We start from the raw sequence: 27,507 nt of genomic DNA on the forward strand, positions 1-27,507 counted from the left end.
GTATTGATATTAATTGTATTAAATTAGCAATAATTAAATGGGTACCGAACAAAGTGTTACTTTGTGGAGCATGTTATTATAATTATTTATTCAAAAATGACATTAGACATATGTGTATGTTGAAAAGCAAAGAAGTGTTGGACTTGGAAGCTTGTAGTATTTTATTAAAAGAAGATACGTGCAAAGAAATTATGAAAATATATATGGATTTACACAATATCCATAGTAAGAAAGACCATATTCTTACACAATGCATTTTTAATAATCTTTATGAAAGCTTTTTATTTCATGTGATAATGTCTGATTCCGATTTTCCAAGACTTATATTTTTACATAAAGATGTTTTACACGGAGTGTACAAGAATACAAGTAAATAATTGGAACGTCGTAGGACGCATGCGCAGTCGTTAAAAGTTTGTGCGCATGCGCATTCGTTAAAAGTTTGTGCGCATGTGCAGACTTGTGATTGTGTTCATAGGAACATTACTTAAGTTAACAGTATTCGTGAAGATGTGTAGTAAGCGAGTATTTGTTTCTGAGTATATCTCTCCAAGAGAGAGACAGATTGAGTGTGAAAAGCATCAGAAAATTATTTATCAACACCCATGGGATCCAGATATTCCTGAAGAAGAACAAGATAAAGTGAAAATACTATATCCTACGCAGGAAATAGAAGAATCGTTTAGAAGATTTTATCGATATGATGATGAAATCCATTTTGAAAAAGTGTTTCCTAATACACATATTGAAATTGAAGAATTAGACAATGTGAATTGTAAGTGCAATCGTTTTAAAATAAGTGATTTGTGTGTGAAAGAACTTTTTCAGAATTATCAGCTGAGTGAACCATTACTGTGCTTTCCTTGTTCAATAAGAATACCAGACGAAAAACTACATAAATGTTTGTTAATATTTAATAATACTTTGAAAGAAACTGTGTGGGAATTTCTAATTCAGAAGAAAACTCGTGACATAGTGTTTGAACTTTACATACAGAAACACTTTAGTTCTTCGGATAAGAATTATAGAAGAAACAAAACTGTTTTAAATAGATTTAATTTAGCATATGAATCAGTTACATTTTCAGATTCATATATTTGTGATTTAGTTGAACTGTTTTTAAAGAAAGACAGAGATGTGTTTGCAAAACAAATTATGTACGTATGAATGTACTTTTCTTTCTGTGAATGAACTGTGTGTGCTGGAATGTATATCAAGATGGAAACCGGAATATAAACTTCTGTGCGACGGATGCTATCAAAACAGCCGTATTATAGATGAACATGAATGCATTGTTTTAGACCGTGAAATGTTGTGTTATAATGCATGGCGTGTTATGGTGCAATCAGATACGTTTGATGAACTGTACGAACTCTTTTCATCGTATCATGAGACTGAAATTGACGATTGGACATTTGATTATGCTTTATTTAATATTTTATTAAAGAAAAACTACATCAATTTAATTTTAGAATTTCTCTTGAAAAAAGATTTCACTTATAATTTTTAATTCATTTCTTTGTTTGTGATAGTGAAATAACTAAATGAAGTGAAAGTTATATTTTGAAAATATATATTACAATTTTTATTATCAATAACATTTACTTGAATTCAAAATTAAAATAACTTATTTTATTTACTATTCATAATATATATGATGCTTTAATACATTTTTATTTGATCATACATACATATCTTTATTACATTTTTTATTTGATATATATGTAATCAGTTTATCTTATATGGAAAAAAAATAAATATTATATGAATAAAAATATTTTAGCGTTGTTGATTTCTTTAAAATCATTTAGTTTATAATTTTTATATCCAGATACGCTTATTATATAATTTTATATCCAGATAAGTTTACTATGTAATTTCGTATTCAGATACATTCATTTGTAGTCTCGTCCCCAGGTATATTCAGTTTGTAATTTCGTACCCAGACACATTTAATTTGTAATCTCGTCCCCAGGTATATTCAGTTTGTAATCTCGTACCCAGACACATTTAATGTGTAATCTCGCACCCAGGTGCATTCAGTTTGAAATCTCGTACCCAGACGCATTTAGTTTGTAATTTCGTACGCAATTGCATTAAGAAAAATTTCGTATCCATAATCGTTAGAATCTTGTGTTTATCACATGTTGAATTAATAATTATTATAATTTGTAACTTAAACGATAACTAACAACAACATATATAACAGAAACAATTTATTAAGAAGTTTACAACGTAGCGGTTCTAACGAGTATGGTTTGCCATACGAATCAATAAAATATTAGTATTTTTGAACATTTTAGTATGCTCACACGAAGTGTTCGAATCATTTCAACAACGAGTATGCTTTGGCATACGAATCAACTAAAGTTCATAATACGAATCAATAAATAATTAGTATTTTGATCATCTTTAGTATGCTCACACGAAGTGTTCGAGTAATTTATTACGAGAGGTTAAATAAATAATGAGATTTCGTAGAAAACAATTCATTAAAAGATACGAAAGAAAAAATAATATTTTTCCAACAGTGTTGTTCCTACAAAAAGCATAACTATTAAAATTACGTAGCATACACTAAGAACAGAAAAAAAATAAATAAATAAAATAAAATGAACTTAGTTATTTAGTTAATTAATTAAAATATAAAGAGAATGGAAAATAATTAGTAGCAAACAGAGACAACAAAAGAAAAGAAAGAAAATAAAATCAGGTTAGTTATCTAGTTAGTTGGTTAAAATATAAAGAGAATGGAAAAGAATTAGTTGCAATCAAAAACAATAGAAGAAAGAAAACATTTTAACAACTATTTTTGAAACGTTCACTCATTTTTATATATGTTTGAACTTTTAGTACGCTCACACGAAGTGTTCGAGTTATTTATTACGAGAGGTTAAATAAATAAGGAGTTTTCGTAAAAAGCGATTTATTAAAAAGATACGAAAGAAAAATAATTAATATTTTCCCAACAGTATTGTTCCTACAAGAAGCCTAACAATTAAAATTACATGGCAAACACAAACAAGAGAACAAAAATATAAGCAACGATATACCTACTGACTGAAAAATATTACTTAAAGAAAAAAGTATTGCTTAATATAAGAAAGTTTGCTTTGAAAGAAATGTTACATTAAGAAATATTCAAAAGGATTATTACAGGTATTATAATTTTAGCGGGGAAATTTTCAGTTTAGTTTATCGGTAACTGACAACGTTACTTACCGTTTTTATTTATTGCGACTTTCCCCTAAAATATTTGCAATAATGAGAAAAAATCATATTTTATGATTTGACATACATTATAAGGTAAATATTTAATTTGTACAGTATAAACAACACACATATTTTCATCTTATTTATTTATGTGTTGTATAGTTTATGATATATAACGGAAAGGAAATAAAAATGTTTGACATGATGTTTACTATCCAATATATACGCATATCAATACATATATTTACTATACTTAAATATAAAATATAAAAGGTACAAATATATGTATGGCGCAAGAAATGAACCGATACAAACTGCTAGGGTGTATATGTACAATGATGTACTAATACTTTATTATACTCACAGAACTCCTATACTTTATTAGATACTAATATATATCGTTCATACCAATACTAAATGATATCTTGTATGTTTGCTTTGCGTGATATGCTTTATTAGGTACGGTGAATAAAAAATCGGTTTAAAAAAATGTGTGAATATGAAATGGTTGACTTCATATATACCTACCAATTCTATTTGCTAAACATAAATAAAATCAAAGTAAACTATATGGTAGACATTAGGCATACCATTCACTGCATGTCAATGCATGTATTATGTAGGGAACCCGATGTTTTTATTTTTAACATTATAAGAAGTGTATATTGTGAATGCTATTTTTTCTTATACAATTTGTATGTTGAGTATAACATATTAGGCATTTTTGTTGACACCCAATGCTTTTACTATTCAGTATGTATGTATGTATGTATATACAATACTCTATCACTTAGAATTCCTTTACATTTGACATTTACTACATTACTACGCATTAATTAATATCTATGATTTCATACACAGAGCATGACATTAAGAGAAGATAGTCTTTAATATACAATATGTAATTGATAACGATAATGTATCATTTATGTAGAAAAGTTGGCAATACTAATTATTATTTGTTTGCCAATCGGATGCATAGCACTAGTGTGACATGGCATTGCACAGCCATAAGAAATTTGCGCGTGTTGTTATACGCGGATGCCGCACGCGGGGCCGGGCGAGTACGGTTTTACGTTTATATTTGCGTCGGGCACACGCGGCGCCGGTGAGTACAGTTTTACGTTTATATTCGCGCCGGCTGCATGCGGCACCGGTGAGTGCGGTTTCACGAATATACCCATGCCGGGCGCGCGCGGGGCCTGTTAGTACAGTTTTACGTTTATATCCGTGCCAGAAATATAAACGCATGTGCGGAAAAATGGATTTATATTATTAGGTGGTTGTTAAGTAATAAATTGCAATATTTACTTGTTATACGCACATCTATATATGTAACTCCTGTAATCCGTATATGTTTACACTGATGTTTCCAATTTTACTTACAAACATTAGAATATGTAATGTGCAAAATATTACTGTATGATTCCCCTTATTGTCTTATAATTCCATTGATATGACATTTTGTACCAACTCTACTCACTTGATTTATTTTTTAAGTATGACCACATTTGAACATAATACTACTCACTCGACTCATTTTTAATTTTGAAATTAATATTTTTAATTCATATTAGTGACTTCATTGTAAATATAGGAATTAACACGTTCATTGAAATATGTTTATTTTTTACTAGTTATATTCTTATAAAATATAACCCTATATTCTTTAAGTATTATGTTATATACATTTACTTTTGCTTGTTTATACTGAAAAGAAAATGTCAACTTTGCTCGTACTATATATGTTTATCACTTTGTTTTAATAATTACTATTGTGATGCCAAAATGTCTTGAGCCGTGGCAAAAAAATGTAGACTAACGCTCACACCCTTACACACCTACGCGTTGAGCGAATAAGGGTTTAGCTGTTGCTAAGCGAAAGAAAGCGAGTGGAATTCCTTTAACCAATAGCAGCGCTTGCAACGGAAGACTATTTTTAGACTATCTATAGACCATTTTTGCTCTCAAAGCTTTATAATAAAGGTTCAGATTCCTATTGATGTAATATACTATTAGTATGTTTTATCTCACTCATATTAATTAATTGATTAACTATGGAATAGAAAAAATAGAAGAAGTTACGCAGGGCGTAAGTCTGGACATGTCACGCAATTTTATTTTGTGTGTAGAGAAGATATTTAATATAAAATATTCTCATATTAAGTTGGTATTCTTTCCTGAAATAAATTTGTGATCATTTTTGCACTGCACGTACAGTACAAATGATTCTTACACGGTTCCCAAAACAAAGTCCATTGCTGATGTAGCACCCTTTCTCTTTCTATCTATTTATCTATATCTGTATTTATGACGTATCTGCAAGCTTGAATATCTGTAGTTTGTTTGTTGAACTCCTTTCTGCTTGTCCCTTTCTTTTTCCACGTATCCTCTGTATATGTTTTTTAATCTATCTATGTATTTTATGGCGTATCTGCTTGTATTTGAGTATCTGTAGCTTGTTTTTAATCTATCTATGTATTTTAGGGCGTATTTGCTTGCATTTGAGTATCTGTAGCTTGTTTTTTTATTCTATCTATGTATTTGATGACGTATCTGTTTGTATTTGAGTATCTGTATCTTGTTTTTACTCTTTTTATGAATTTTACTGACTATCTGCAAGTTTGAGTATCTGTAGCTTGTTTTTAATCTATCTATGTATTTTAGGACGTATTTGCTTGCATTTGAGTATCTGTAGCTTGTTTTTACTCTCTTTATGAATTTTACTGACTATCTACAAGATTGAGTATCTGTAACTTGTTTTTACTCTATCTATGTATTTATGACGTATCTGCTTGTATTTGAGTATCTGTAGCTTGTTTTTAATCTATCTATGTATTTTAGGACGTATTTGCTTGCATTTGAGTATCTGTAGCTTGTTTTTGTTCTATCTATGTATTTTATGGAGTATCTGCATGTTTTTCGAGTATCTGTAACTTGTTTTTACTCTCTCTATGAATTTTACTGACTATCTACAAGTTTGAGTATCTGTAGCTTGTTTGTTGTCATCCTTTCTGAGTGTTTTTAAGTATCTACATATCCCTCTCTTTATCTCTCTCTTTCTCTCTTTTGCACGTATCGTTTATATGTGTTTTTATCTATTTATGTATTTGATGACGTATCTGCTTGTTTTGAGTATCTGTAGCTTGTTTTTACTCTCTCTTTATGTATTTTATGGAGTATCTACAAGTTTGAGTATCTGTATCTTGTTTTTTACTCTATCTATGTATTTGATGATGTATCTGCATGTTTTGAGTATCTGTAGCTTGTTTTTACTCTATCTATGTATTTTACGGACTATCTGTAAGAAAGTACTTTTAGTCTTACTGTAGAATGCAAATATCGTAATTTTGAATATAATCATTTTTAATACCCATGACGTTTGCCTTCTCTTTTGTATAACACAAGTTTGTATTCAAGGAAGATCCCCTAAGAAATTTTACAGTAAACTATACATGTTCCTTAGATTTTGAACTGATTACGGCTTTGCTGTAATACCAAAGACTTTATTTCTCACTACAATTGATAAATATAACGTAAATAAATACATTCTATAACACAATATAACACAGATTTTAACTATGCGGTATGAAATCTGGAACATCACAATTATTCTATACTAATTTATATTTTACCCGCGATATCTATTTTAATATTGTTTTCACATCTACTGGCTAAGTCTTCCTTCAAAATCTATTTTCGGGTATAGGACATGAGTACCTAATTTCCCTATATTTCAGAACAATATACATGATTTTAAGCTTGACATTCTTCACTAAGAGATTTTGAAGTGAATAGTAATTTAAGTTTCATGTTTTTAGATTGCATCTACTTCTTTTGGTCTTTTATCAGATTGATTTAGGACTATACTGTTTCCTTATGGTACATGTGTTCTTTTCACCATGCAGACTTCAGTGATACACTGTTTTCTTATGGAGAATGCATCATTTAATCTTCTTCATGAAGAATTAGTAGTAGAATGCTTACTTATGATACATGATGACTCAGTGATACAGTACTTCCTTGCGCTAATTGAGGTCCCTGATTGAATTTTGAATGTACTGATTTAGTAATAAACTGATTCCTTATATTACTTGATTCCTTACATTACATGATTCCTTATATAACTTGAGACTGCATCATTAATCTTCAACGTGTTCATTTTTAATACCCATGATGGCTTAGTGGTACAATGTTTCCTTATGATACTTGAGGTCTCTCCATCAAATTAAGTCAGTGATAGACTGATTTCTTATGCTACAAAGTACCTTACTCATTTAATTTTTATAACACTCACTCAGTGGAAGTGTATTTTACTTCTATATGTTCTTACTCGTTATCTTTTAGCCCGAATAATACAAACAAACCCCCCAAAATTCATTGCATCAATCACAAAAGTTCCTGAATGATTTCTATTCATACTCAAATGGTTCTACTTTGTATGCCTATTTCTGCAAGATACATCTTCCCTAGGTCTTCCTAACGGTTGTTTTCCTCTTTTTATTATGACCCTAACAATGTCTGGTAAACGGAATCTAAAAATAATAAGGTTTTTGGTATTTTATTCCTGAAGAATTGCTAAGCTACTTGGTATATTTCTTGAATTAATACTACAGTAATCCACGTAGTATATTCGTTATCGTTTTGGCATATGTTGCACCCCGCTTACGGTTTTGCTCTCTCAAAATTTGTAAAAGTTTGAATAAAGTTTTCCAGGTTTTTTCTTTATTTATTCATTTGAAGAAAATGCCGGGATGGTACTTTACTTATAGTTTTCAGATTGTTTCCCGAATTGTGTACTCCCTAAAGAATATTATCCTTCAAACCCATCAGTTTCAATACTCAAACTCATCAGTTTCAATCCTAACTAATACTTTTTATTCAAATTGTGTTTTATCTGTAATATACATTCTGTAATATACACTCTCTCAAGGTGTCAAATTTTCTCAACTTTTTTCGTTCTACAAGCACCATTAAAAGATTTTCCGTTGTTTCAGAAATTATCATTCTTCTTTACAACCACATTTTTAAAATGACGTTAAAAGATGCATATTTTACAAAGAATGTCATAATGTAAGTAATTTAATCATTGATCATTCATTTGCTTTGGACTGTTTCATTGAAGATAGTATTTTTCAAAAAACCAACACATGATTCTCTATAAAATTTAATGAATCACAAGCTATAGCACTAATTCATTTCAATGGACTTCTCCATGATACTTTAACTAAAATTCTATAGCGATCCAAAGAATATTTATTGCTCAAACATATGGAATAACGACCATATTTTTACTTAATTAATATAGAAAGAGAAAAATAATAGACTGACATAAAATATTCATGTAGTTGGACACAATGATTCGATTCCAGTTTGATGCAAGCAGTCCCGGTGGGAGGCACTCGGTCAAAAAAAGTGTACAATACTTTTAAGGCCATCCACCTTGAATGAATTTTTCTTGGATTTTCCTCATCCACACCAGTTAAATGCGTTGTTGATACCTAACTTATAGTTTTTAGATCGTTTCCCGGATTGTGTGCTCGTTGAACAACATTATCCCTCAAAACATGAAGGGCTAAATGGTCTTAGATGATAAAAGACCAAAATCTAAATCATAATCTTAATCCTATTCGATTCCAATTTTCGCAAATCAATCTCAAAACAAAAGAATCACATAAGATTTTTAATATCGGGTTAAGTGTTACAGGATACCGTATGATTTGTATATTTCAAGTTCAACTAAATATTTTTATTCTTCATTTCTAATAGCAATATAAATCTGAACGACCCTGTTAGAATTTTCTGCTATGATATTATAAGAACAAAAATACAATGGAAAGCGCAGACAATTCATAGCAAAAGATAACCTTCAAATCTTATAGACATTCAGAATTCCTTCCTTCCTTCCTAACAGTATTTTATACTTTGTAAAAGGCTATTCCCATCACTTTCGCTTTCTTCGAAAGAATCCCACCTCCCAAAACCAGACCCTCTTTTCTTAGAAAAATACCCAAACAGTAAAACTCCGCTCAAGGGGCGGTGAAGGCAGAGGAGGGAACGAGAGGATACCGTATTCAACTAAAACTTGTTTTCTCAAGTGATTATGAGTGTGTGAAGTGATCTTCACCTTAAATTATGAATGGGGAAACGTTTCTGAATCTTTCCATGTTAGCAAATGTAAACAAAGAATATTTTTCAGTTAATTTACTCACCACCAGTTTCAGGATTTGTTCTTTCATTAAATTTCTAGTCATCTTCAATAACCGTACAAGTCTCATACGGATACAAATCAATATAATAATAATAATAATAATAATAATAATAATAATAATAATAATAATAATAATAATAATAATAATAATAATAATAATAATAATCGGCCAAGTAACTAGTGTATGTGCATTTGGTACACGTGGTTCTGGGTTCGATTTCTGCCAAAAGAGCACAAAATTAATTTTTCTGTCATTCACTTTCCTTAATCAATAGTCTAGTTTAGCCTAAAGACCATAACTGTTAAATAAAATAATAATAATAATAATAATAATAATAATAATAATAATAATAATAATAATAATAATAGATCTTCTTCATATCCACATTTGACAAAGATAAATGTGAGTTCAACTTGTTTATGTGGTTCGGATATCAACTTATTCTGTAAATCCATGTCTCAAATAGGATTGAAATTCTTAAAAGAAATAAAAACAATTCAAATTGAGCTGATTGAAATCAGATAATAAGTTGCAGGTTCATGTCTCAAAAAGTCTTTTTTGCTGAAAACAATATTTTAAAATAACTCAGATATATTAAAAGGGGAAAAGAATGAGTCACATTTTCTTGAAATAAAACCAACAAATTTTCAATATAATTAATTTTAAACTAGAAATCACTTTATTTTTTACTATTTACAAATCTTGATTTCTATGTACACTTTTTTCACTTTTGGCTTTTCATTGTCTACAGTTTTTATAATTTTCCCATCCGTCGTTCTAATGCTATAAATTTAAGAACAGCACCATATTGAATAGTATTATTTTCTTTATTTACGTATTTGGAAAAAATACGGAAAAGTTCTTGCGTATCACTTTTGGTTAGTTTGACATAATTGATTTGCTTCTGCGAGTTCTTGTTCTCCTCCTTCATTCTTTTTCTCCTTTCTTCTTCTTCGTCCTCCTCCCTTTTCTTCCTTTTTCTGCTTTCTTCCATTTCTGATGTTCTTCTCTTTTCTTCTTCCTCATTGTCTATTAAGATACAATCAATCTCTTCAATTGATTGAAGAAGTTCAAAGGTAGATTTACCCTCTGCCATCCTGCAAAATAACAGAAACAAAATTATCAATAATTAAATTACAAATCTACTTATTTTAACTTAAGTATCCTTATGGCTAACCAATTATCACAAGAGGTAAATTTATATCTTCTGAAAATCAGAACTCAACATTTTTAGCAATACCCTAGCTCTAATACTATTAATTTTTGATCTTTTAAATCAACAAAAATTTTCAAGACTAAACTTCCGTTCTACAAATTAAAAGTCTATGTAAGTTTAATTTCATATATCGGTCTTGTAATATGAAGGTATCGTAAGGACCGTTGCCTTAATCATCTAACGTATCATTCTTAACGGTCTTTGGCATAAAATATGTGTTAATTCACATATTTATACCTTAAGAAAATAATCAAGTCAGTTGGACAGTACAATCAAATTATTTCGTTACGAAAAACAAGCACATTTTTTCCTTATCCCACAGGTTATTTTAAGTGTTTTATCCTAGCTTAGAATAATAACTAAATTTAGTGAATTCAAATGATTTTTGGGTGGGTTTTGGTGATTCAGTGATACAGGGTTCACCTCTGGTGCTTGGGGACCCTGGTTCGATCCTAGCTCGTACCAAGTGAACTTTGTGGTGGACAAACACCATGTACTTTGCTTTTGTTGGGGTTTTATATACTTTTATGTGGTTTCTTTTTGTAAAGTGATGGTTCAACAAATTACAGTTTCCTTTAGCGTAGCGGTATAACCAGCAGACGTAAAACTCAGTTATCGATCATATTAGATAACCCATCAGTACAGTGAATCATATTGGGTTGCCTAACATGTAGGGATTAAACAAACATTTTCTTTCACGGATTATTCTCTCTCCGAGAGATATCATCCCTCAAGGGGCACAATAAGTTTAGATGTCCAACTCTATATTTTAATTTCAAAATTCTTTTCTATACCCACATGTAATGATATATACACTTTTCTACGATATATACTGTCAAATCATTTAATCGAAAGGCAAGGCAAGGCAACATATGTCAAGATACCCTTTCATTGAATTGTGTACATGTCATGAGTTGTAACGGTATAACATAATCTTAGATGATAAAAAGTTCGGGAAATCTTGTCTTCTGTAAAGGAATTTAACCACTGTTTATATTTCAAACTATATTCCTAATTCAATAAGAATAATAATATGAATAAGGATGACGCAAAAATCAATGGTAAAGCCTTCGTTTCTGATGCATGGATTACTTGATTTATGTTGTCAGTTTAGATCTTCCGCAAACATCATACTTCTACATTTTCTCGTGGGGAACCCTTTCTACTTTCATTATAATTTAATCTAATATAATGTTTGGGAAATAATTACTTATGAAAAAATACGTAAATCATTCGATCAAATTAAGAATACGATATCATATTATAAAACAACAAGCAATCCAAATCTGTTTAGCAATCAGTTCTATTTTAGAAAAGTGTGAAATAATATTCTTAAAAGTTTTCTTATTATCGTTAATAAGTATCGTTTTATTCATGTAACTAACTAACTAACTAACTCTATGGTCTATGAAACCCGGAGACCACGTTCACAAAAAACTCTCCATTGACTTTTATCTTTAGATAATTACATCCAATTTCTACTTTGTATGCCTATCTCTGCGAGATCCATCCGCCCATTTGCGCCTAGGTCTTCCTGATGGCCGTTTTCCGATTGGTCTTCCAGTCAAGACTTTGAAAGCGTTTCTAATTTCATCCATTCTAGCTACATGACCCGCCCCCTCCTAGACTTGACGACCCTAATCATGTTTAATAAACAATCTAATAAATTAGGTTATGAAGTTTCCACCATTCCCCTTCCTCTTGTGTCCGAATATTCGTCTCAGGATCTTGTACTGAAATACTTTTAGTCTATGTTCTTTCCTCAGAGTAAGCGATCATGTTTTGCAACCATACAGAACAACAAGTATAATTAACGTTTTATATATTTTAAGCTTCAACAGAATTCGCGACAACAAGAGATTTTGAACCGAATAGTAACACGAATTCCCTGGTTTTAGTCGCCATTTAATTTCTCCGTGAATTTGATATTTCCTCTGTTAATACTGATCTTAAATATTTGAAACTAAGCATTTTATCAAAAGTATTATTTAATATTTTAATGCATCCATAAAATGCAGTATTACAGTCCCAACGCACTTTTGTGTATTTACTTTTCTCTGCATTTATTTCTAAACCCATGTCCCTGCAAGCATTTCATAAGATCTCTGCATTTATTTCTAATGTTCTCCTATCATCCCCTATTAAATTTACATCATCAGTATATACCATAACTGGTGAATACCGTTTAACTCTATTCAACAATCTAATTATTCTATCAATATATGGAAAAAACACCAACAGAAAGACCAAATATAAAAAGAAAAATCGATTAATCTACCATGAATAATTCATTACTATTTCTGATAAATTCACTAAATATTATGATATATTTTGTTCAAACAACCTAGTAATCACATACAGGATCTAACATCTACCATTTTTCACAAAATAATATAAAGATTTCTTTCATTCAGAACAAATAAATGCTCAAATCTTGGTCCATCATACACACAAACAACTATCACTTTGAATCTTTCCACAAATAGTACGATTACTGAAGGAAATATTGTACAAACGTGTTAAAATAGATGTAATTCTGACCTATAATTCAAAACACGATCTTAATCTTCTGTAAAACATTCCATAAAATTTCATAAAATTTACTTGTATCTTCTTAGTTATCGTGCACCCCTTTGCCGTGAAAGAGCAGTGTTCAATTCTCGGCAAAGCCATGTAGTTCAGATTCGATGTTAATCACTAGGACCCCGTCACATATAGCCTAGTTATTGCACAAAAATCGTACTTAGTTATTGTACTTGTTGTTAACATAAAAAAAATCCTAACGTAGTTCACTTGAGGTCCCCGTCTCATATAGTCTAGTTGTGAAAAGACCATTAACTTGATAACTCGATATTTTTTATAAATGTGTTCGTATATAAAACATGGTTTAATAATGCACCATTTGTCTTCCGATCAATCCAAATATGAAATATCAATTCAACTAATACGAAAAAGCTCTGCACTGATTTCATTTCATAGCTAAAAACATGGTTTTGGTGTCTACTGTTTGTAATTTACGTTTTCCTAATGCTTGTTACGCTTTCCTAAGTGGGGAAAAAGATCAACTAGAAGCCTTCAAAATGTAAATGTGGAGAAAAATGTTAAGAATTATTTGGGTAAAGCAGAAAAAGAAATAACAGGATGTTAGAAATGTTGGGTGAGAAAAGAACATTTTTTAGACATTATTAGGAAGAAAAATTCGTTATGACATTGCCTAAGAAAAGAATCTATCATGAGTGATGTCCTAGAGGGTATAATAACCGAAAAAAGAGGGAAAGGGTTAATATTAAAACTAAAAGATCGCACGCAAAGACAAAAAAGGTTAGCGGTGGAGCATAGAAGCTTCTCAGCTGTACCCTATCAAAGGCAAAATACCTATGATAATGATAAATGTTTGTTTTCAATTAAACTTTAAAAGCAATATGTATTCTAGATACGGTTAATATCCAACTAATAATATTAATTTCATTCTGTGGTCTTCCATGAAAAAATAAACATATGTATGTCTTCAACATTACATATTATATAATGATAATAAGAAATATATTATTTTTCTTACCTGGTAATTCTTTCTGAAGCGTGGTTCAAACTCCTGGAAATGGTATAATCTAAAAAGAAAAAAAAATGAATTACTATATTTGAATTGTTTCTATTACAAAAATAATCAGTGCTAAGAAAAATCAAATGAATATTTATTATAAAATTAATCCTTTCCGAAAATGAAGAATTTTTTTCATTCCAATGAGCTAAGTCTAAGAAATTAAAAACAAAATCCAATTCTTTCTCAAAATGTCATGTTTTCAGGATACTATAAGTCAGCTTGCATGTATTTGATAAAATAAATGTGATATGAAACAAAAAGAAGATAATGATTTCCAAATGAATTCATACAATCAACAAAATTACTCTAAGATAATTTTCCAATAATAATAATATTAAAAATGTTTCATATCTTGTAATCAATTAATGAAAATGAATTTTTATCTGAATATATTTAAGAAAACAGAAGTCCACTTACCTTTTCAAATATAAGAACAAATGAAGTAGCGCCGATAAAAAAACAACTTCGAAGCAAGAACACCGTCACAATCTATCCAACTAACTTGAAATGACAAAAATCTTCAAAATTCAGTTTTTATATTGAACAGAAGAAACCCACGCCAATTTTCACAATTCCATACAATAATAATAAAAAAAGGTTCCTCTAAAAAGATTGTAAACCACTTTTCTCTCTCTCTCTCTCTCTCTCTCTCTCTCTCTCTCTCTGGAATTCTATATGGACGATAACCCTCATAGCAATAACGGAATGGATACAAACATTTAAAAAGAAAAAGAAAAAAAGAAGCAATTCTACCTTCCCTCTTACTCCGAGGGTAAGAAATCCTGTCCTTCAAACTGCAATAAGACGCCCAATAGTCTACCATCGGCTTTTATACATTCTGTGAGTATTTTTCTCTCATTATATATTTAGTATATGTGTAACTAAAGTTCATTAAAGTATGGCAATTAATTATGTTCTAAGAACCTCACCAAGTATGTATTTTTAATCAATTTCATAACAAACATTGTATTGCATTTACTGTACACATAACATACATGTCCATGCATTCAACACTTATTTTTCCTTACATCATGCTTGCCTTTAATACATGTGGTCCTAAGTTCATTTTCAATAGTGTATGTATCGTTTCCAATTCGTTTCCCGGCGAGAGCCTTTGGCGTAGGAAACCGGGTTCAATTCCCAGGAAAAGGTCATGTGGTTCGGATTCCACGTTAATCAGTAGGTCCACGTCTCATATAGCCTCGGTGTTAAAATACATACTAATCTAAAATTAAAATAACTCGATTTCCAGTGGAGGTATATAGTCTGAATTCTACGTTAATCAATAAGTCCATGTCTCATATAACCTCGCTGCTAAAAGATACACTAATCTAAATCAAAATAACGTAACTCAATTCCTGACGGAAGCCTTTGGCATAAAAACCGGGTTCAATTCCCGGTGGAGGTGTATAGTTCAAATTCTACGATAAAACTGTAGGTTCATGTCTCATATAGCCTCGTTGTTAAAAGACACACTAATCTAAAAATCAACACAAATCAAATCTAGTTATAAAAATTCTGTATCAATCGGCTCATGCGGAACCCAATTAATATAATTAATAATGGTACAAACTAGTTCAATGGTAGAGCATCTACCTCTGCTGGTGGATTTTCTCATGTCAAGCATGTCCATATCATTTTTAGTGTTCTTATAACAAAAAGTATATTCTATAAATTGTACTAATCAGCATCAAGTTCATAAGTCTTCTTAAAGTTCCCCGTTTCCTCCCACTTCCTCATTCCGCTATTTTATTTTTTCATAAAGGAAATATTACGACAAAAATGGATTCATATAAATTAGTCTAACAGAATAATTCTCTGACAATAAACTTAATAAATTCATATAGTCTCAGTGGTAAAGAAGTCTCTAGTATATGAGGTTCTTGGTTTATTTTCTCGTCAAAACCATTTTACTAAACTCAACATAAACAAGTGTCAAACATTATTATCTAAATAAAGATTCCTCTCACTTTCTAAGGGCTAGTACCACAGTAAAAAAGTATTGTTCTCTGTTAGTTGGTAAATCCTAGGTTGCACAATTATTTAAACATTTTCTAAGTATTTAGTGCATTGCTGCTACAATCCATATCTCCACTGCTTGAAATATCTTGGTTCGATTTCCAATCAAGTAAATTTGTAGTGAGCAAACACCTTGCTCATGAGTTTTCCTCTCACTTTCTTCATTCCAACATTTTACTTATCATAAGGGGATTGTTATGATATGATTGTTATAAGTTAACCTAAGTGATATAACCATACGGCACAATATTTACAAATCATGAAATGATTTCATCATACATCATGGACATTACATGTTGCATATACATTTTTTAATCGTAGGAGTTAATATTCATTCATTCACAATAACAATTTTTGTAAACAGGTCTTCCCGTCAAAACAAGTTTGGACAACTCAGTCCCCCGCCCTTCTACCTTTGCGTTCAATATGGGATCCGGCGCGGGTCTCTTTACAGCAGTCATAAACAATAAAAGAAAGAATGTTTCGTTTCAATACAATCTTTACAAAAACTCAAGGAAAACAAATTCATGTAACAACCTAACTGTTACGTAAAAGAGGGACAATACATAAAGCTTTTCCAAGTTCAATGTCAACTTTGGGTTTTATTTTCTTTTTTTTTTCTGTAAGGGAGTAAAAAATTTCTTGAAGGACATCTAAAATGCAATCTTCACAAAGCTCTCTAAAAAGTAGACAATAATCCCTAACAGTTTCTTTTTTAACAGTAACTAATTGCACAATTGTGTTCCAAAAATCTTTTTGAGGGGGACTCTGGTATTTATGTGAAGGTCACTCTGTAATTAAATCTGATGGTTGTATCTAACGGTGAATCCTAATTTTTTCACAGCTCCTTTCGGCTGAAGGACAGGATCTCCTCATAAATACCTACACAGAATCACAAGTATATCCTATAACAAAATGGGTAAATCTTCAAAGAATTCATCAAAGAATTCGTATATGGGCAATAATAAAGCGTTACTTGGCCTTGCATCAACTCTCAAAAAACCTTCAGGATTCATTTCTGAGAATTCAGGTGTCAAGGATTTTTTCCAACATCGTTTCACGTATTGTCAATAATAAATGATGAAAGAATGTATCAAAACACATCAATAAAGTTTTATTTTTTCAAGATAACCTTCAGTCAAATTGTATTTTCTACGAATTTTAACTTTCACATCCATAAATTGTCAATAAACACATATTTTCAACGCAATAAATAACATAAAAAAACACTCATAAATAGCAGACACCCCTCTAATCATGCAATAGATAGCATTAACTCAATGCCAGAAGTCTCAATTTGGACCTAAAGGGTTGAACTACTTGTTGGTCCTACCCCTACTTACCTTCTCACCTGGCTTCTTCATCTTAACTACATCAAAAACAAAGTATATAATCGTCTGAATCTCCTTAAACGTCTCACTGGCACTACCTGGGGCCCCACCTCAACCATGGTTCTCAACACCTATAAAGCATTTCTCCGCCTGTCCTTACATACGGTTTCACCGCTTGGCTATCAGCTCCTGCCTCGTACTACTACAAACTTGCAACATTTGAACGTCTTGCCTTCCGCATTGCTTACCGTATTTCTCTTCCCTGTTCAACTAGATACCTATATTCACTCATTATTTTCTCTACATTACTTTACCACCTCGAATCTCTTCGCCTGAAGTTCATCACTGTCCGATATATGCAACAGCAACCACTTCTCCTAGCCACTATGCACTACTTTGCCAATTCATCTGTTTGCCCTCGATATTACCATCTCCCTCTAAATTTGCTGTTTACATTGTATTGTTATACCTTGCCGCCAACAATCCCAACCTAGAACTATAGCAGGATCATCGATTGCATGTCCATCTCCCGCATATTTTCCCATCACATCAAACACAGTGATTACCCTCTGTACCTAACAGGGCCTCTCTCGTCTTTATTGGCCTAGCTCGCCCTAGGCAGAAGATAACAAGCATTTGTTCTGCTAACATCCCCTACGTGTTGTGGCGTCATCTGCACTCATTCCATCACCCACGATCATCTATACAAATACAATACTTGTAATATATAATGTTCTGTAATATATAATGTATACATACTATGTATTCTCCTATATGTCTTGTGTATCCTCTGCTTCACTGATGATTATGGTCGCAAAGACCATAATGACCTGACATCTGAAGTAATTGTTTAATAAAGAAAATCTCATAGCCCAACGCCCGTAATCCCACATCCCTATAATTTCCATGCAACCCTTCCCTTAAAGAGGGTTTAGCCCTCTACAGGGTAGCAAATCTGCGGGCTTGCATTAAAAAAATGCAGTATATGTATACAATATGAAGTATTCAAATTGCATAAAAACAAAATTATATAGCAAAACATATATTTTAGCGATATGTTGATATTACCTATTTGAATAATGTTACAAATATCACTACATATAATTAGTTTTTTTCCTTACATATTTGGCAAAATGATTTTACATATAATCTGGGCTCCAGTAATGACATTTGTGGAGACAAAGTTCGGAAAGAAGTTGCAGAAGGACTGTTTGTCTACATGTGAACGAACTTGCTCTCTGCTTCCTAGTTAAAACACCACGATGGGGATACAACCGGTCCAAAGACTCACTGAATTGGTAAAATATTGTCTGCCTGGAAGAATTGCCTGTGATTTCCAACCGATTGAAATCAATGGGTCGAAACAGCGACTGATTTCAATGATTTAACTACCAACGAATAATATTTACTAGAAATGGTCGAGTTGCCTCTGGTGGCACATATTTGCTGGGTAAAGAAAATACCAGAAATTGTTCACTTTTGTTCACAAATAAACTAACTTGTCTTCCAGAGATTAAGTTGGAAAAAGTCATCTTTGATCCTTACAAATATGTGCATTAGTGATGAGCAAATGCAAGATCAAGACCAAGACCCGGTCCAGTCTTGCACATCCAGTCTTGGTCTTGGTCTTGCACTGAAACCCTTTGTCTTTGTCTTGGTCTTGGTCTTGCTTGCAAGAGTCTTGCAAGTCTTTCTTTTAAGAAATCTTGCGTTTTCATAGGTAAAGTTTACTCTGGATATGAGATAATAAATTCTACAATGCGCCAATAGTAACGGAAACAATGTATGTTTCTAAATGTAATATGGTTTACTTTCGTGTAAGTATGATGATAATGTACAACATAGGCGATGACATTTATTTTTTTAATGAATGTCCACGCTTCAACACTTATAATCTTTTTTATATTTTTTGAAGAGCCAATACTCCACAGATTTCCAAACTGGGGAGGCTACCCCTGAGACGCATGAAAGGAAATCAAGACGGCACAGATTACTGAAATACCATGAATTGCAAACTTATTTTTATACTCTAAAGGCGTTATATATTTTTTTTATTTTCAACCACGATTAGCTGCTAATCTTTGTATTGAACAAATTTCTAATTAAATATTGAGATTTTATTTTACTGATTCCAATATGCTCTCTATGGGTCAGCAACATGGACATTTCGCAAAAGCGATGAAAAAATGGAGGCTTTCGAAACGTTGTCATGGAGGTAAAAGGAGAGAATTAGCTGAATTGAACGGAAAACAAATGAGATGATAGAAATAATAGTAGTCGGGCAGAAAGAAGAATTTTAGATGTAATTAAGAGGAGGAAGAGGAACTGGTTCGAACATTGGCTGAGGATTAACTTATTATGAGGGACGTATTAGAGAGTTTAGTTGAAGGAAAGAGAAGGAGAGGCGAAGGAGACTGCAGTTGAAGGAAGGCACTAAAACAGAAAATGTTACTTCAAGACGAAGAGACTAGCTGAGGATCATCGTACATTAAAACTTCTCTGTTGCAGCAAGTGGCCTACCAATAATGACAGAATAGCTATGATGATGATGATGTTTAGCAATGTTGGACAGAAAAGAGAGAAAAATTAAAATAATAATGATTATAATCAAACCTCTTAATATTTTAGAATAATTTGAGTGAAAACTGAAAACGACTCAACTGTTTGTGTTTTTTGTGTAAACTCAATTTGTATACCTGTATGGCTTCGAAACGAATAATAACTATAGAAAACGCGAACAACCGATTCAGAAGAGATACTGTAGCTATATGCTACAGGGGCAAATCGACTCATACGGGTAGCACTCACTACTACTGGGAACACATTCACTCCAGCGGCATTTTTACTGAAAGCAAGAAATGCAAGTGAAAGATGTTATGATGTTTTTCCTTCCTTTTTACATTCTATAAAAAGTTCAAGTAGTACCAGTACTTGGGAAAGACTCTTTCGCAAGAGTCTTGATCTTGGTCTTGCAGGTAAAGTCATGGCATTGGTCTTGCATGCAAGACTCTTGCACAAAATGCAAGACCAAAACTCTTGCACTCATCACTATCACTATATATATCAAATAGTCCATAAAGTGTTGAGCCTTTGCATACGATTGACAGCTGAGAACGGAAGCTAGTAAACTTGCAGAAAATGTTGGAATTTTTATAATCATAGAAGGTATTGTGCCGTAAAGATGAGTGAAGTTTTCGCGAAACTAAGCTATTTTATAAATTTATTTCAATAAAGAAGCAAATGCTGCGCACACCTGTGAAGGAGTTTGTGGTATTTATGGACAAGCTACGTTATCAAAAACGACAGTTAAAAAGAAAGTTCAGTCACCTTCATTTAGGCGGCCAAAAACAGCTTAAGTGCATGATATTCTGACAAAGTCGAGCAAAACTCGTATGAAAGGAGTCATGAACCGCTAATGACTTACCAAACCATGATAAACCATTTGGGGACAGCTGGCAACCAAAAGATGTTCGATTTTTAAATGCTACATAATCTGACCCAAAACATTACTCGATTGAATTTCTATCTGCGAATATCTACTGAAACGTAACGAACTCAAGCCATTCGTGAAGCAGTTGATCACTGAAAAATTGATAACCTATGACAACTATGTGCGAATAAAGATCATGGTCAAAGCAAGGAGTCTGACAAAACCCATACTGATGTTTAGGAAGGTTTGATAGAATTAGAAGGGTTCCGGGTAGAATGATAGACTCGGATCTGTAATATTGACAATTGGTGCGAGTGTACGTAGCAAGTCAAAAGAAACTGGTCAACAGAAAGGGTGTCCTATACCACGCTTACAATGCCAGACCTCATATATCTTTATCAGAGAATCAGAAATTCAGAGAACGTGACTGGAAGGTTTGAATGGAATTACCATATAGCCCGGACCCGTCAGACTATCATTAGTTTCGCTCTCTGCAGAACTCCCTCTTCGATCCCAACTTGCGCCAAATGAGCTTTGTGGTGGATAAATATCGTGTGCGTGAGTTCTCTCGAGGCTCTCCCGTTGTCTCCCATTTTCTTTAATCCACCATTTCATTTATTTCTCATCATCACCGTCTTCTTTAGCCTAGCCAGCATAACCTTGAGTTGAGTTGATTTTAACATCCCTTTCAGCAGCGATGCTATATATAGTGATGGGTAAATTCCCGGGAAGATACTTTTTGGGAATATTCCCGGGAAGATTCCCAAAAATGGGAATTTTCCTGGAATTTATATACAATCGCAAAGAAAATTGCATTCTATTACATTATTGTGATTTCAAAGTTAAATTCGTTTTTATATCACAGTATATTATTATTGTTGTCCCAGAGTAGTCTTTAAAATGTATATTCTGAACGATATTATGTTATTTTATTAATATTTTATTATATTGAGAGAGTACGCATAAATGGATATTTATTTACAATATGTTCTATGAAAGTAAATGTGTGTCAAAAATGATATATTAAGTCCACATACTTTTAAACCGCTAAACAGTTTAAATTTATATGTAAGTGAATTTTCTAAACTTGACTCTACTACTGATATTATAAACATATTAAATGTTTAAATGTTGTAAACAAATTAGGTTTGGTAATTGTCAGAAGACACATGTTCCACCATTTTGTTAACATTTGCGAATAAATATGTATGTTCACAATATTTGCAAGATACTTTCTTATCTTTATAATTTTGCCACACACGACATTTCTTCCTACCTATTTCTCGAATTGTCATGCGTTAATTCATATGTAAGAGAAGTCCGAGTACCTCTTCAGAAATTCAAGTCAGAGAGAGGAGACAGACCGACGTCTATTACTAACGGTGATTCAGGGTTTATTAATAGTACTTCATCACTATTTCTGCATAATTCTACATTACTTTACAAAATGATTCCTTTTCATCATTTGCAAATTAGTACTTTGCTACTTTTTAGTGCAAATGGAAATAGAAGTTAAAAAATCATATTATTAGTTATATAAAGTACAGTAAAAGAATTTTAATTTTTAAACCTCCAAATTATTTAAAACCTAGAAGTAAATCATAATATATTAAAATAAAGTAATTAGTCATATGATTCTTATAATTTGGAAGATAAAGTAAAGAAATGGAAATAAATTCCTTCCCGGGAATTTATATGCCAGGGAAAAAACCCGGGAATATTCCCATTTTTTAAAATTCCTTCCCACCGGGAATATTCCCACTGCCCATCACTAGCTACCGGTATATGAGACGGGACCTACTGAGTAACGTGGAACCTGAACCACATGAGTTCCCGCCGGGAATAGCCGGCATAACCGTCGAACTTAAAGATTTGATTTCATCTCAAACAAGGCCTGTTAAAATTATGTACATTTTTTCTATAGTGATGGGATTATGTTGGGAAAAATAGAGAAGATAATAGAAATAAATGGTGAATGTGTGCGGTTTGATAATGCAATTTTCAAATAACAATAAATGTATTATGAATTTGACTTCCAAAAGCTTAATATGTTTTACACAACTTGATGTAGCTTACGGTATGTTTACAACTTCGATATGTTTAAAATTTTATGCATTATTTAGTTTATAAATATACATATTTTTCATTTTGACACTTGTTTATGAGTCTAAATTTTTGTGATGAACATACTAATTCAAACAATTGTAAATATAAATGTCGAACAACGAGATTTTGTATAGCCTTCTTTCCTGACGGTTTTCTCAAAAACGAGTAAGGTGATTTATTTCAAAACTAAGGGTTTCATTAACAACTCTGCAATATATATGGAATAATTCAATCACTATGAAAACATGAAGAAGGATGGCCTCACGGAAGTAAGTTATTTTCGGATGATGTCCTCAAATATAACTCATTCGACTTTGTTCGTACTTCATAAATACAGTAAACGTTTCATTAGTAATTCTCTAAGGCGTGATTATTTCATCATAAAAATTTATTCTTCGGATGCTATCTGCAGATAATGCTTTCGGAAAATGTCCAATATGATTTTGTTGATATTTTAGAAATAAATGTTCAAGTAATGACTGCAGAATGACGTTATTCAATATATCTCACTCTTCGTGGCTAAGCGGTTGGCGCTCGCGCCTATGGCGTGGGAGACCCAGGTTCGATTCCCGGCGGAAGCGCATGTGGTTCGGATTCTACGTTAATCGGTAGGTCAGGTCTAATATGAAGGGTAAGGGGAAAAAGAAGGAATGTCACAAAACTACATTTTCGAGAAAACGGCGTTTTAACATTGAAAATCGTGTAAAAAGAATAGGATTATTAAATCTTTCGCCCCTTTTTACATGGACATTTTTACATCTAGGCATGCATGGCATATACAGTCAAATAGTACCAAGAGTCACCAACAGATAGGACAAAGCACCCGAAAAAGCACATACATGGACATTCCTTGTTTTTTCCCCTTACCCTTCATATAGCCTCGCTGCTGAAAGGGTCGATAAACCCAAAATCAACTCAACTCAATATATCGCACACGCGTGGAAGTGTGTTACAACTCAAAATAAATAAATAAATAAATAAAAAATAAATAAAATGGAAATTTTTAGTTATTATCGCTCAAAAGAGAAGAGAGAGAGAGAGAGAGAAGCGAGCTCCACGTGGTGGTATTTTCGCAGAAACATAACTAAACAAATTAACTAGATGGTAGAAATACCAGGAAGCGATTCTGATAGAATAACAAACTTTAAAAGTCATGTTCTTTCCAAGTCTTCCACCGGGTGAGCGATATATTGAATAATGTAATTCTGCAGTCATAGTATCAATATTTATTCATGAGATATGAACAAAACCATATTGGACATTTTCCGAAAGCATTATAAGCAGATAACATCCAACCAGATAAGGTGCAAGTGATCATGTTTAATGCAATGGATCGTACGGTACCTTTTATTTTCCCTGCACATAATTATTTTTCCTCCATCTTCTTTAGCCCAAGGGGTTTGGACGTTAAACTTTATATATATATATATATATATATATATATATATATATATATATATATATATATATATATATATATATATCGGGTGTTGCAAAATAAGTGTTACAACTCTTGGGAGGTGAATCCTCCCACTGAGACAAGAAAAAAAGTTCTCTTGAACCTTCGGCTATCGGACATAGTTTCAGATCTACAAGGTGCCGAAAGCGTGGGAAAATGACTTTCGGACGCCAATAGTTCGGAAACTATCCAACGTAAAGAGGGCGGGTAAAAAATTCACTGAAGAAGTCATACCTGCTCTATTGAATTTTGCATGTTTCACAATCCTACCATGCACGCGCAAGGGATTCCCCAAAGGAACGTAGGGAGTCCCGGATAATCTGCTAATTGAAAGTTGGTCTAAATGGATATGAATTGATGGGGTTTCTACCAGGTAATAATAATTCGTTTGTATTAAGTCGATATCTGGAACAAATACAAAATGGCGGACACTTTCATGCCCGTTGGGTGTGGTTGCATAATCGCCAGGTACGGATGCTGGCCAACAGTGAAGTTCTGAGTATTAAGTCTAGCGAATTTGTACTCAAATGCTCTAGAAAGACATCTGGAGTGTCGGTAGACCACAACAGATGGAGCAGGGTGATTCACATGTGTGGAAACACGTAACGAAAAATGGCCAGAAATGCACTCATACTCAGTAAACGTGAGTTCAAAGCGTCGGAAATGTAAGGATTAGCGTCAAGACCATGAAAGTCAATTCACCAATAATATTCCCTCAAACCGACGCAATATGATGTGCACGGTTGCATACCAATAAGGATGCAACAACTGAGGACAAGTTGAAATTGTGCAAGGGGACTCACTAAGAAATTGGGTAAATTAAATGAATGTCTCTAGTGGGATCACATGATCGATATTGAAATGCGGACAATTTGTGTGTTGATATCGATATGTAGCTAATGGACAAATGTCAACATGTCCCACTACTGCTGCTACTGCTGGGACACCGTCTCACATGCGAAAACTAGGAAAATAACGTTGTACATTCTGCTATTACATCTGGTGCATTTTTTGGTAGAACGTAACTAGAACAAAATTGTATCAATGTCCCACTTTGTTTGGGATATTGTCCCACATTCGACAAATATAAAAAACAAATCTCTTAATCCATGGTTCAAATTGTGATAGAGCTTGAAAATAACAAACTTGTATCATGTCTCACGTCTTCTGGGACATATGGCGTACTCGATATCAAAATATCTCCAGAAATATGTATCTTACACACAGTACACATGCCAAGACAAAGACAAAAACGAACCAATTTGGCACATGTAACACTACAGCTGGAACACCATACATATGTAAAAATAAAACGACATGAGAAATAGGAAGAAACGTCTTAAAGCTCTGATTGTTTACAACTGTGCAGTAGGAGTAACAAAATGTAACACACAAGCATGTCGGGAGGCTGTACAAGAGCGCTTACCAAACAAAGTGGGTACTCCTCAAAGAAATGTATACAGAGAAAGTCAGGCTCCCTCGAGCCTCATGGCTAGAGCGCTCGCTTTCGCTCGCGTGGTCGCAGTTTCCAATCCTACCGGGAGCCCACGGCCTCAGATTCAAGACCCGAGTAGTTATTTCCCTATTTTTCCCACGTGGGACGGTGTCCCAGCAATAGTGGCACATGTTGACATTTCTCCACTAGCTACATATCGATATCAACACACAAATTGTCCGCATTTCAATATCGATCATGTGATCCCACTAGAGACATTCATTTAATTTACCCAATTTCTTAGTGAGTCCCCTTGCACAATTTCAACTTGTCCTCAGTTGTTGCATCCTTATTGGTATGCAACCGTGCACATCATATTGCGTCGGTTTGAGGGAATATTATTGGTGAATTGACTTTCATGGTCTTGACGCTAATCCTTACATTTCCGACGCTTTGAACTCACGTTTACTGAGTATGAGTGCATTTCTGGCCATTTTTCGTTACGTGTTTCCACACATGTGAATCACCCTGCTCCATCTGTTGTGGTCTACCGACACTCCAGATGTCTTTCTAGAGCATTTGAGTACAAATTCGCTAGACTTAATACTCAGAACTTCACTGTTGGCCAGCATCCGTACCTGGCGATTATGCAACCACACCCAACGGGCATGAAAGTGTCCGCCATTTTGTATTTGTTCCAGATATCGACTTAATACAAACGAATTATTATTACCTGGTAGAAACCCCATCAATTCATATCCATTTAGACCAACTTTCAATTAGCAGATTATCCGGGACTCCCTACGTTCCTTTGGGGAATCCCTTGCGCGTGCATGGTAGGATTGTGAAACATGCAAAATTCAATAGAGCAGGTATGACTTCTTCAGTGAATTTTTTACCCGCCCTCTTTACGTTGGATAGTTTCCGAACTATTGGCGTCCGAAAGTCATTTTCCCACGCTTTCGGCACCTTGTAGATCTGAAACTATGTCCGATAGCCGAAGGTTCAAGAGAACTTTTTTTCTTGTTTCAGTGGGAGGATTTACCTCCCAAGAGTTGTAACACTTATTTTGCAACACCCGATATATATATATATATATATATATATATATATATATATATATAAAACGGCGAACAATAAGCGTTCTTAACATGTGTGAATTGGCGCATCTAGCTCGGGTCCGGGGGGTCCGGTCCCCCCAGTTTTATGAGTGACAAAAATATTTTAAGCAATTATTTACTTATTTTTGAAAGTTTATAGTAAACTCATGATATATCTATCATAGTCGAGGCTCTGGCTGCCCCCCTCCAGTTTTTATCTTCAAGATCCTCCACTACTTGGATGTGATTTAACTTCCTCTATGAGGACATATGGTTTGGATTGCACCTCCAATTAGATATCTTGTCTTACACGCCCTTGGTATTGAGACGTTGAACCTCAATAAAGAAAACAAAACAAACGAATTATGGCAATCGTGACTTGTGA

The 27,507-nt window shown here is 32.9% G+C and overlaps 1 protein-coding gene and 1 long non-coding RNA gene across 2 annotated transcripts in view; both read right to left on the reverse strand.

Moving 5' to 3' along the window:
- Zip48C (Zinc/iron regulated transporter-related protein 48C) overlaps positions 1-27,507 on the reverse strand; it is a 488,892-nt gene that overhangs the window by 250,272 nt on the left and 211,113 nt on the right. The window lies entirely within an intron of this gene.
- LOC145681398 (uncharacterized) lies at positions 10,149-15,062 on the reverse strand. Its single transcript, XR_014130772.1, has 3 exons — positions 14,660-15,062; positions 14,201-14,249; positions 10,149-10,522 (listed from the first exon to the last, which is right to left on the reverse strand). It is a non-coding gene; the product is annotated as an uncharacterized LOC145681398 (long non-coding RNA).

This window comes from Thermobia domestica, chromosome 3, assembly GCF_964235325.1.
Source record: "Thermobia domestica chromosome 3, izTheDome1.hap1.1, whole genome shotgun sequence".
Classification (NCBI taxonomy): domain Eukaryota; kingdom Metazoa; phylum Arthropoda; class Insecta; order Zygentoma; family Lepismatidae; genus Thermobia; species Thermobia domestica.